This window comes from Pinus tabuliformis, chromosome X (assembly GCF_031772625.1).
Source record: "Pinus tabuliformis cultivar Carrire ecotype Pingquan chromosome X, CPIR1, whole genome shotgun sequence".
Taxonomy (NCBI): Eukaryota; Viridiplantae; Streptophyta; class Pinopsida; order Pinales; family Pinaceae; genus Pinus; species Pinus tabuliformis.
In genome coordinates, this window is record NC_142308.1 from 1,387,076,595 (window position 1) to 1,387,088,757 (window position 12,163).

At 36.9% G+C, this 12,163-nt stretch overlaps 1 pseudogene; it reads left to right on the plus strand.

Moving 5' to 3' along the window:
- Positions 1–370: 370 nt before the first annotated feature.
- Positions 371–772, plus strand: LOC149145226 (sucrose synthase pseudogene; annotated as a pseudogene).
- Positions 773–12,163: the final 11,391 nt, after the last annotated feature.

Genomic DNA, 12,163 nt, shown 5'->3' on the forward strand with positions numbered 1-12,163 from the left:
AGTCTGTCTATGAATTCAAAAGCTGTTTTCTTATTGCTGCCTGGAATTCTCTTCGTGGTCTGCATGCGAGATTTTCTCTAGGGTCTTGAATTAAAATCCATCCTGTAGAAAAATTGAGACACTGTCAAGGCTCATCGGTGAAAAATTGTGAATTTTATATGACTGTGTGCATAACGGAGACGTAGCTCTGCGCTCTGTGTAGAGAAATCTCGAAGCCCTCCTTCTGTACACTAGCAGGCAAGTTCAGAACAACAAAAACAAAGTTTTTTACGATGCCAGGAGGGTTCATTAGAAAAGAACCTTCGGACTCCAAGAAATTGCAGGAAACCCTGAGGTGGTGGACTTGTTTTCCCATGCATTAGAGAATGAAATGTTGCTGAGAATAAAACATCAAGGATTGGACATCAAACCTGAAATTATTGTGGTGACTCGGTTGATTCCTGAGGCCTATGGTACAACATGCAATCAACAAATTGAAAGAATTGGTGGAACACAACATTCAAGGATCCTCCGGGTACCCTTTAGAACAGAAAAAGGAGTTCTGCAGAAATGGGTTTCTCGATTTGATGTGTGGCCTTACTTGGAAAGATTTTCAGAGGATGTATTAAATGAAGTAACGATAGAGCTAAAAGGTCAACATGATCTGATCATTGGCAATTACAGTGATGGAAATTTAGTTGCATCTCTGATTTCACATAGACAAGGAATCACTCAGTGCAACATAGCCGATGCTGTGGAGAAGACCAAATACCCAGATTCAGACATATACTGAAAAAAGTATGAAGAAAAATACATTTCTCTTGCCAGTTTATTGCAGATCTAATTGCAATGAATCATGCAGATTTTATTATCACTAGCACATATCAAGAGATTGTTGGAAGCAAGGATATTGTTGGACAGTATGAGAGCCAAACTGCTTTCACCCTTCCTGGTCTTTATCGTGTGGTTCATGGAATTGACGTTTTTGATCCCAAATTCAACATTGTTTCTCCTAGAGCAGACATGCAGATTTATTTCCCTTATACAGAGGAGCAGCATTGTCTTACTGCTTTACATGGCTCAATTGAGGAACTCTTGTTCAATCCTGAACAGACAGTTGAACACATTTGTGTTTTGAATGACCATAGAAAGCCCATTATCTTTTCTATGGCAAGAATTGATAGAGTGAAAAACATGACAGGACTGCAGTTAGCATTTTCTGTCTTAGTAACTCTTTGGTTTTGCGGGAATTATGGCTTTTGCAGTAAAAGGCAAGATAACTCACTAACTTGTGACTATAGAGCTTGATGACGCTCTTTTGATGTTTCTCTAGATCATCCGGGTCCGTAATTGGCGTAATCAATGCTTGATGCGTCTCAAATAGAGTAGTGTGGAATAAATAGTGGGCAGGGATTGTCTCACTATCCCCCCAAGTCATCAACGACACTATAATTACTAGCAGAGTTCCGAGATTATGGATCCGCCAATGATTGACCCAACTAGTTCCGACAGACCTGGGCGTGTGTTTTCTTCGGCTGATGAGAGGAGCTCTGGCTCTGATGATTCGTTGAATGGTTTGAAAGGAAAAAATTCTTGAGGGATACTGTCCCCCACGTTCTGGGGAGGAAACCATATACAGAATTCCCATTCTAATCAGTGCACAAGCCAAAACAGAGTGTGAGGAAGCAAGATAGTGAGGCAGAGAAGAAAACTAAGGGTAAGGAAGCTAAGGGAAAGAAAACCTAGGGCAAGGCATCACAGGAAGAGCCACAGGAGAAGCAAGAGGAAAAGCAAGAAAGAAAAGAAGGAAGAAACAGAGGGAAAAAACAAGTTTAATCCATCGAAATTGTTGCAGGTTGCAGGAACACAATGCAGAAAGGGGGCCTCCCAACACAAGAAGAAGGGTCCCTACCAAGTTCCTAGGCATCCTCACATCCATCCCCTCCATGAACACTCATTTTTCTCAGGGTTCGGTCACAATTTAGTCATGGTTCAACCTTCTACAGGAAGCTACAGGACTTTCTACGGAAGTTCTGTATTTCTACCAGAAACATCCTCTAGAGCCTTTGGGCAGGCCAGAATCGATTATGGAGAGGGATTTGAAGCTTGAGGTCTGTTGAGGAGGCATGCAACCACTCTTTTCTTCCATCCTCCAATGGTTTCACCTCCTTTCACCACCATTTCCACCATCTGATTAAATATACTTGCACAATCATACCAAAGCTGAAAATTCTCTAGGAAAAGGAGCAGACAGTGGGAAGGAGCAGAGCGAAAAGCATGGTTTCATGACCTAGAAGAGGCCATCACTTCAGAAGCTTGGCATGACAGGGAGGCCACCAAGGCCATCAAAGATGAGGAGATAGATTGGTTGCTCAAAGGATGAGCAACACTTTTAGTAGGGGGGTGATGATGAGCCCCAAAAATGGATTTCAGCCTCCTAATTTGAATTAATCCACCATTCTCATTAGTTTATTGCATGTTTTTTATTATATTTATGCTAATAGAGTGAATTGGGTTAGCCATTATGCCAACAAGTCTAATGTGTGCTTTGTGTAGTCTTTTTGGTCAATTTGGAGACAAAATCAAGGGTTGAAATGAGCACTAGGCAGCCAAATTCGTGGAGAGTATTTTTAGGAAGGTGTTCCCTTCATTTATGGGCCCTTACCTCGAATTCTCCACCATCAGCTCGGAGTTCAAGGGCCACCAAATAAATTCTCACAAGGGCAGCCAAGCAAGTCAAGTAGGACTACTATTAACTACAAGTTTTGGGCACCCGAGTCCCTAAAGTTTAGGAGGACAATTGGGGTCCTCAATTTGTATAAATAAGAAGGCTTAGGGCCTCATTTTGGTTAGCCAGTAGTTATTCACTTTATAGTCATTTTGTAGCCAGTAGTTAGTCACTTTGTAGGCAGAAGTTAGCTAATTTGTAGTTCGATTTTAGTCAGTAGATTAGCTTTACATTTCAACACATTTTCACGCTTTCCCTTGTGGACAGTTTTGATGTAACTCTTTTTTTCTTGCTCAATAAGGATGAATCAAACTTTTCACCAGCTCTAAATCTCTCTTAGGAGGTTGTAGCTCTTGGGGTTGGGCCCATCTCAAGTGCCTAGTACCTCCTTTGTTTACTTTCATGTGTCTTTGCTGCATTCTTAGAATAAAATCTGCTATTTAGATTTAAATCTTGCTTTGTTATTTAGATTGATTTTGATGGTTAAAGTAGATTCTTATGTTTAGAATATATTGGTAGGATAATAATAGGAAAAAGACTCCAAAAAAGGGTCAACAAACACTTTTGGTTTCACCTCTTCCTTATTGGATCAGGGGCTGGAATTGAAGTGGCCGTGCTATCCCAAACAAAAACACTAGTTTGCTTTACCATGCAATTGTTAGTGTACTGTTTTCACTTGCAGAATGTGTTCAGATCTCTGAAATGGTTCATTGCATGATTGATGTACATGGTTTTCTTTCCAAATAAATTTGTTGTTCATTCGTTTTATTGACAGTTAGATTAGATTAGCTAGGACTTTGATTATTTGCAAGACTTTGTTGATTCGGTTAAATGTACACTGAGCAGGGCATCTCTACCACTCTCTCATCCACCTAAGCCTCATCAAAGCCAGATGTTCCATCTCCTAGCTAGGTTCCTCATCTCACACCTGTCCTTTTGCCCACGTAACCCTACCTTCTTGCTCCATCATTGTCTTAGCCTTTTTTAAGCCAAGTTAGCCTTCTACACCCTCTCACCACTCCATCTACCGGTCCCTGGGTCACTCCAGGCCCCTTTCCTACCTCCATATCCATTCATGCATCTTCCCTCACTCACCCATCCTCCAAAATCCAATTTTTAAACATCCTGTAGAAATTTCTGAACATCCTGTAGAAATTCCTGAACATCCTATAGAACCCCTGCAGACTTCCTGTAGAAGCTCAAAAATGAGGTTTCTTGATAGCCAAACTTTGTTAAACTCTCTGGAAGGGTGTTAGGGACTCCTTAGACACTCTATGAATCTTCCCGACCTCTTCCAAGCATTTCTCCTCCTTGATTCACCCCTGCACAGTAAAAAGCCAGTTAAAAAGCACATGCATGATAATTCTAATAGCTTATTCAAAAATACAAAAATAGTGTTTTCTTCAGATAGAGGTAGTCTAGACACATGTATTTTACCTTCATAGAAGTAATGACATCTCTTCCAGTAGTTTGCATTCTCTCCTTTGCATCAGTAGGACTAGCTGGTAGAATTAGGGTTTGTTAGGGTTTGCATTACTTTTTGCCTTTCAGTTTCTTTTCACAAGTAGATTAGCTTCCTTTGAGTTATCTTTCATCCATCAGTTAAAAAGCTTTTTCTAAGAGCTCATAGAAGTTGGCTTAAGCCCCTAGCGGACTTGTGCCAGCTGACCAAGTGAAAGCTGCGGCAAGAGCTAGTACTTGTTCATACAGCGCGTTGCTTCCAAGTTTGTTACGAACTATCGGGTTGATAAAAGTAAAGAAGGGAGTCCCAGGAGTTGCAGCATTATTGTTGCAATACTGGAGCCCACCAATACATCAAGGCCCTCTTGTGACAAGTCGTTTCTTGTCGACATCTGTACATTGTACAAGAAAGTTGACTTAGAAACACGCTTCCACTACCTTGAGGCTTTCATACATCAATGGCAGGTTTCTCGCTTCCAGCGATAGGTTGACATCAATGGCCTTTGACCAAAATAATTTGTATGGTTTTCGACATCAAATCATCCATTAACACCATACAGAATGTACTATAATACCTTGAGGATCATTATCATTACCAGTGATTTCTCTCGTGTTTGTTATGACTCACGTCATTGGCTGGTAATCAAACGGTGTCTTCCCATGTTTGAATTCAGATCACATATTCGCATGGTTAGACTTATACTTGAGCGAACTCTTGAATGAGATAGAAGACCGTGGATCTAGTTTCATCCATCTGGGTTGCGATTTTAGGAGTATTGAATCATATGTACAATGGCTTTACATTGATAGTCATTCCAATCATGGGTCTATATCCGTAGGTGACTGTTTATGTACATGTAATGAAATTTTATAAGGTGGGCATTGGTATGCCTTCCCTGAGAAGGTTCATGTAAAAATAAAAAATCATGATATATGTATTGTAATTGATGCAGGTCACCTTCCACTTTGATACCTCCTCATCACATCGTAAAGCATTTCATTTGACATTGGCATTTTTCTGAATTCATGCTTTAGGGGGTAGTTGTTACAAATCCATTTGGGCACATAAATCCCATAATCTAGCTTAGTGTTTTACGACTCATCAAACCCTAATTTCAGTTGCTACATGTCCTAAAAAATTCACCCCTTTGAATGCTTCCTTCCCAGAAAGTTTCATGACATGAAGACTTCCAAAAATAGCCTCTAGAGGGACCAACATATGTAGGCCCATGTAAGTGTGCACTACAAAGCAGTTAATTCCATGCCAAGGTGCTCTGCAGAGCACTTAAGCTTCCTTTCACCTGCACTGGGCAAGTTTGAGTGAAATCACATAGCGTTTGCGGAATATTGTTATCTCTTGGAGTCATCTAGAAGGTTCCCTCACATATCATGATGAATGAGTTAAGATGCATACTATCCTCTCATCCCTTCCTCCATGGAACTAATTCTAAGTATGAAAGGCCATTCAATGCCACCATTTATGAAAAAACCTCCTTCATCTCCCTATAAATGGACCACTCATCTAAGTGTTCAGGGGATGGACTATGTTGAATTGTAAGGAGATAATGTTGCTAGGAGAATTGGCTCTGAAGTAAGTATTATAATGCTACAAGTTTGTCATGCTTTTTATGTGATGTGGATGGGTTCCAAGCTGGAGGAATGACTTTAAATCAGACACAATGGTTGTAATTCCTTCTTCTATTCAATAAAGTATTTGAACCTTTCTCCCATATGCTTGTATTGTCTTATAATTCTTATATGTGTGAAATGAATCTAATTCCATTTACTTGTATTCAATAGATCTTTTGCTTTGATCGGTTCTTTACCTTTTGTTGATGTTTACAGGTACTTCTCAAATGTGTTAATTACATGAAAGAGTGATAGGATTGATACAAAGAGGACAAGAGGAAATCATAACTACAAGTAGGTCTTCTCATCCTCTTTGTCTTATATATTTCTTGTAGGAAAAGGCTAAAGTGATTTAAACTGTTGTTCTAGATATGACTACTTATCTAGGGAATTAGTATTTATCCATAGATACCAAATTCTCAAAAATAGTTGGTTTGCCTTGGCTTTGTCCTTTGGTCTGTGGTTTGGGGGCACCTCTCCCTTGCTTTGGATTCAGAGGTCCAAAGTTTTGCTTCTATGCTTAAACTTCTGCTCAATCTTTACAACGTATCAGTACATCATGTTGAGTGAGGATATGTTTAGGAACTCCATCTTGTCCTAGACGTACCTATGTAGATAACCACGGTACTTGAGTAAAAAATATCGTTGACAATCCTTGATACCCAAATTTGTTTGAAGGGTATGAAAATAATGGGTAAAGTATAGCACGTCTTTCTCCCTTCCCTACCATAGCATGGTCAACTTTATATATCTATCCTCATAGCTCCTAATAAGGTAGTAATTCTCTTTGATGGCATCCCAGAATGAATTCCAAGTGGGTGCATCTGAAAATAGTGAGGGTTAAATTTCTTCCTTCCTCTCATAGTAGGTTTCCTACCAGTCCTTCATGTTGGGGGCAACTTTTAGAAGTGTGAAAGTAATCATTTCCCAGTTGGAAAAATCATGAACAAAGAAATATCCTTCTAGTAGATTTAAACATTTATATAGGGTGCCCGCATCTATTTGACCTTCAAATACAGGTATTTCAAAGTTAACTTGTACCTTAAATAGTGTGGTGCCTCCAAAGTAGCTGCTGGAAGAAGATGCATCACCTTTGGGTAACCACTGAAGGATCTGTGTATAGTTTTCCATAATCGCATTCCTATGTCGCTCGAGGGCTTCTTTGAAAAATATTTTGAAAGGATCTCCAACTCACTCATCTTTCTTCTCTTCTTCCATGTGAGTCCTTTAGGATATGCGAGCCCAGTATTGTAAAGGTTCAACTAGTTCGAGCCCTAACTCTTTATATCCCGACCTCGTTGGGGACATGCAAATAAAAGCAGAGAAAGTGAAGACTGCTATGATATCATTGATCAAAAATTAAAAAGGAATGCAACGAATTATAAATATAACTATAAATATAAATATTCAGTAGAAATAACACTTCAGTTAATTAATACCAAATACTGAAATATGGTTTCAAAGCGAATAGAGCAATGGTAGCTTACCTCTAAGAAAAGATGTGGTGGCTACATGCCTCTGAACTATGTTACAATGAGGCTCAAGGGTCTATTTATTATTGAACATCAAGGAAAAACCCTAAACAACCAAAAAAATAACCCCAGGAGATCAAATTCCAAGCGTTTGTGGGCCCCTTTAGGGTCAGTTGGGCAACCAACTTCTCGGAGTCGTAACTTGTTCATATTATCTCCATTTGGTGCATACGATACCTTGTTGGCAAGGTATCTTCGAGTACTGCAGGATTTCTTGTAGTCCCCTTCATATGGATACAAACCTATTACAAACCTATAAAAAACACCATTTATGTGGTCACAACTTCTCTTGAGGTTCATGACCTGAAAAACTACTAAAAATAGTAAATGTTGCAATAAACAAGGAAACAGATGAAATTGACTAGAGGTCTAGGTGGAATAGGTGGGCGGCCACCAATATCCACTTGGATCATGGATTCTTTAGATATTTTTTGATATCCTCACTTGAGATGATGCTTTTTAAACATATAAACTAAAAAAGGTTAATAACAGTTGGAGAAAGGCCAAATAGTGTTGTTAGCACTAGTTCCAGTGAAGAAAAATAGACCATTGTGAAAGATGGCATGACCTAGAAGCCCTGCAATGAAAACATACAACATAAGAGAAGATCAAATACACTTAAGGATGGGCATAATTTCCCATAGAATATTTCCCTTTCTATAGGTATTTCTAGTGTAGAAGGCACATGAAAGATGATTGTTGGAGATTGAATTTGAAGAAGTGCCGAAAGCATATTTTTCTTTATAAGTAGAGTGTTTTCCCTGATGTAAACAATACAACCAAGCTACTTAAAGTGCATGGAAATTATCCATTAAGATTCAAAATGATGAGCTTATGATTGCAGGTTTTGATATTGATAGCCAATAAGATTTTTTTGGATATTAAAAACCAATGGGATGTCACAAACACATTAATGAAGAAGCAATATTTATTTAGCTCTTAATAGGATGCATCTAGGTAGAATTTTCAATGAGGAGCTCCATGTTTGAAAACCTGCATTTTGATTCATAAAATGGTTGTTAAGGATCTGACGAAAGTCCCATTCCAATTCTCTCTTGTAGTGGTATCTATATTGTTAAAATGAAAATTTGATGGTTTTCCAACCATAGTATAGTTTTAAATCATAGTTATGAGTTCAAAGTAATTATTTTTCAACATAAGGCTCAGGTCATTAAAATGAAAAGCAATTACATTTTCTAACGACAATTATAGGTTCGAACCATATTTATATGTTGAAAGTAATGATTGTTCAATGGAAGACCATAGCATTTACATTCAGAGTGTTGCAGGGTAATTTTATCAAACTTGCACTTTTACAATGCAGTCTTTCCCATTTTTCACAAAATTTGAGATTAACTTTCACTGCCCTCAGTGAGCCTTTTGATAAAAAAAAAATGGAAGCTATCATGGATTAAGTTGTTTTTGACAAGCAATGGCGATAAGTGACCAACTCATTGTAGAACTAAACATTCTGGAAATTCAACCTCCTATCTGAATGATTCTCTGACAAAGCACTTGCTCTTTGTGAATGTGTTATTTCCTTTGAGTAATTTATGGTTATGCATCGTGACCCAATTTGAAGTCTAAAGATATGTGTCTCATTAATTATAGCACAAGATATATTTATTATCCTTTTTTTGTCTTCATATATTTTACGTATTCGCAAAACACTAAAATATGCTTCAATTTTTTCTTTTAGATATTTCCTTTAAAAACATGAGATGCATAGCATACTGATTAGAAACCTTTGGTACCTTGACACTCAAGCCATCTTTATAATTGATTTTTAATTATTTTTATTCAGCTATTATGATTAATTTATGAGGAAAAAACATCCTACAATGAATTTCTAACCTTTTTCATTTTGCTGAAAGTAAAGGCACCTAATCACATGGATTATTTTTTATCTTTTCACGAAAGATAATTCAATAAAGAACCACTAGAATAGCTCAATAAAGAGAAACTACTAGACTCATATATGGCATGATGTGTCTCTTCTATTTCCCATCCAACCATGTTACTTGCTTTATTGACTGCTACAGAAACATCTAGTGATGCAATGATGATAGGCACTGTAACAAAGTAGTAATTTGTATGTAGTCATGAATCTGTTTCAAGATTTGGTATTCAGTCTAGCCTGATGGAAGAAAGTCCAACTAGTAGTTTGAAACTTGGATACAACAATCCAGATCTCAATAAAAATGAGAGTGATACGATATTGGATGATGAAGTAAAAGATTCATTAAACCCTCCTCTTCCTCTTTGTTTTGACATAAATGATAGTGATTATATGACAGCAGATGGAATGCCTGAATTTTCTGGTGTTGGTAGAGACAAAGCAACAATTTTTGTGCCTTCTTATCAGATGAATTATTTTTTGGAGTCTGTCATTTCAAGAAATAATGTTTCTGTTGGAAGCCCCTACGAAGTTTCTAATGCTAGTAATCTCTCAAACTATGTGGCCTCTACTACCCTTGGGTATCATTCTATAGCACCTATCTCTAACGAAAAGAACAAATATTATTATTTTCTACATGGATATCATATTTTGAGTTGTTATTATGTGGCCATGTCATCTTCTAAAGTGTGCACATCAATGTTTGCTGCTTCATGGTCACAACTTGGTTCTAGTGCAACCGATGTATCTCTTAGTAGTTTTGTTGATAGAAAATTGTTGCTTTTCTCTCCTGAAAAGAATGTTTATAAAATTGATGGTGTTGTTTATAATTCATCTAAGTTACGACACTATGATGATATTCTACCTAAGTTTCATGATATGAGGAAACAGGTATGAGTTTTCAAAACAGGTATGGGTATGAAACATGAGCCCCCAAAATTTTGGAAATGGGAAAACATATGGATATTTAAAATATATGTGGAATCATTAAACATAAATGATACATTATAGTTTATAACATTATGATTAAATTGTCCAATGTCAATGTATAAACTATAAGTCTCTAAATTTACATCACATTTACTCATGAATGATCACATAATGAAAATAGAAATATACAAAATTAGCATTTACTGTATATCCAAATTTCAAAATGAAAATTTATTCCATATATGAGGTTGCAAGTACAATAAAGATAATGATGCTATAAGTACTATAGAGAATAAAAACTAATATTATTCAACCTTCATCCTCATCATCATAATCCTCGTCAAAACTAGAAGGAGAAGCATGCTCAATAATGGATGGTGGAGCTAAAGAAGTTGATTGGCCAATTCCACTTCTACATTATAGGTAGTCAATATTCAAGGCGGCAATAGAGAGCTCCAAATAATGACTTTCTGGATCCATATTCCATTATTTAGAAGGAACACTGTTATATTTTGGACCCCTACAAGATGCAAGGCGAAGGTTGGTATTACTTACAAAAAATTACTATAATAAATATGAAAGATCCAATAGTTATAAAAAGTACTAGAAACTAGAAAAGGAAAGTAAATCTATTATCTATAGGTTGACCCTCTTGCCACGAGAAATTTATAATTTCTTACCTTGTACTTTATTGCGAGTTGCCTCCTAAATAGTCGAATGACCTTGGTTCTCTTGATTATTGGGTGTCTCCCCTGCATAGAGGGCTTGGTGTTCTTGATTAAATACAAGTCCCATACCCTAATACTTGATAAAATCCAATGAAAACATTGTAATCTCCCCAATCTTGAAATCCTGAAAAATGATAAGTTTGTTGGATCTTGAGTGAGATCTAACATTTGAAACCCAATGAGGTCAAAACCAATCTCAAACATCATGATTCATTTCATCGTAATGTTAAAAATTTAAGTAAAAGGATGAAAATGAAAGATAAAAGTGAATGCCACTTTTACTTTAAGAGTTTAACATTACCATGAACTGCATATCAACACTAGGGACATAGGCTTGAATATTAGGTGACCTAGTCAAAATGTTTGCTTCCAATCTTGAATATATTCCTCTATCACTTCTTAATTGGCATAGAGCGAAAAAAAAAAAGTAAAGAAAGACACTTTATTATTGGAATGTGGTCACATGACCTGTAAACGTGTTTCCGACCATAATAGGACACGCTTTAGCCTCATGAAATGTGTCAGTGTGACCTAAAATGCATTTCCAAACGGTACCAAATGTGTTTCAGCATTTTTGTATCATTTTTGGCCAGAAACGCCCTTTGACCCAACATTTCCTGCAACATAGGCTTCTACGGGTTTCCTTACCATCTATTGAGATTTTTAAGTTTTCTAACCAGGATGAAAGCCCCAATTAGCTCCACTATCAATGAAAATTGGTGCTAATAAGAAGGTGGTTTGTGAATTATATGTTGTAGGTAATATTGATGTTCAATAAAAAAATTCAAATTCCGAGTCTGTCTTATGAGCCACCCCATCCATCAAATTGGGATATTCTATTTTTTAATTTTTATTTCATGTGGCTATCTTCATCAAGCACATGGTCCACTTGGTGTCTGGAAAATGATAACATCATCAATTTATTGCTTTTCTTCTCCTCACAATCCATGGGGATATGTTTTTAATGTGAAGCCCAAAATATGTACTAAAGGGTGATGCCAAGAGCTTTACGAATACTCCCTCTATATTAAAGAAACAAAAATGTGATGCTTGATCTCTTATGAATGCTACCTCGAGTTAAAAAGAAACAGATAGAATGAAAAAATATGATAATTTTACCATACCTGGTTCATTATCTAAAAAGTATATTGAACTATTGGAATCTCCAAATGATGCATTTTCTAACAATTATGTGAAGGATCAAATTATAGGACCTATATTAAGCTAAAGTAAAATTTGGATTGTAGTGTTGCATTGGTTATTTGGGCGTTACCAAGTT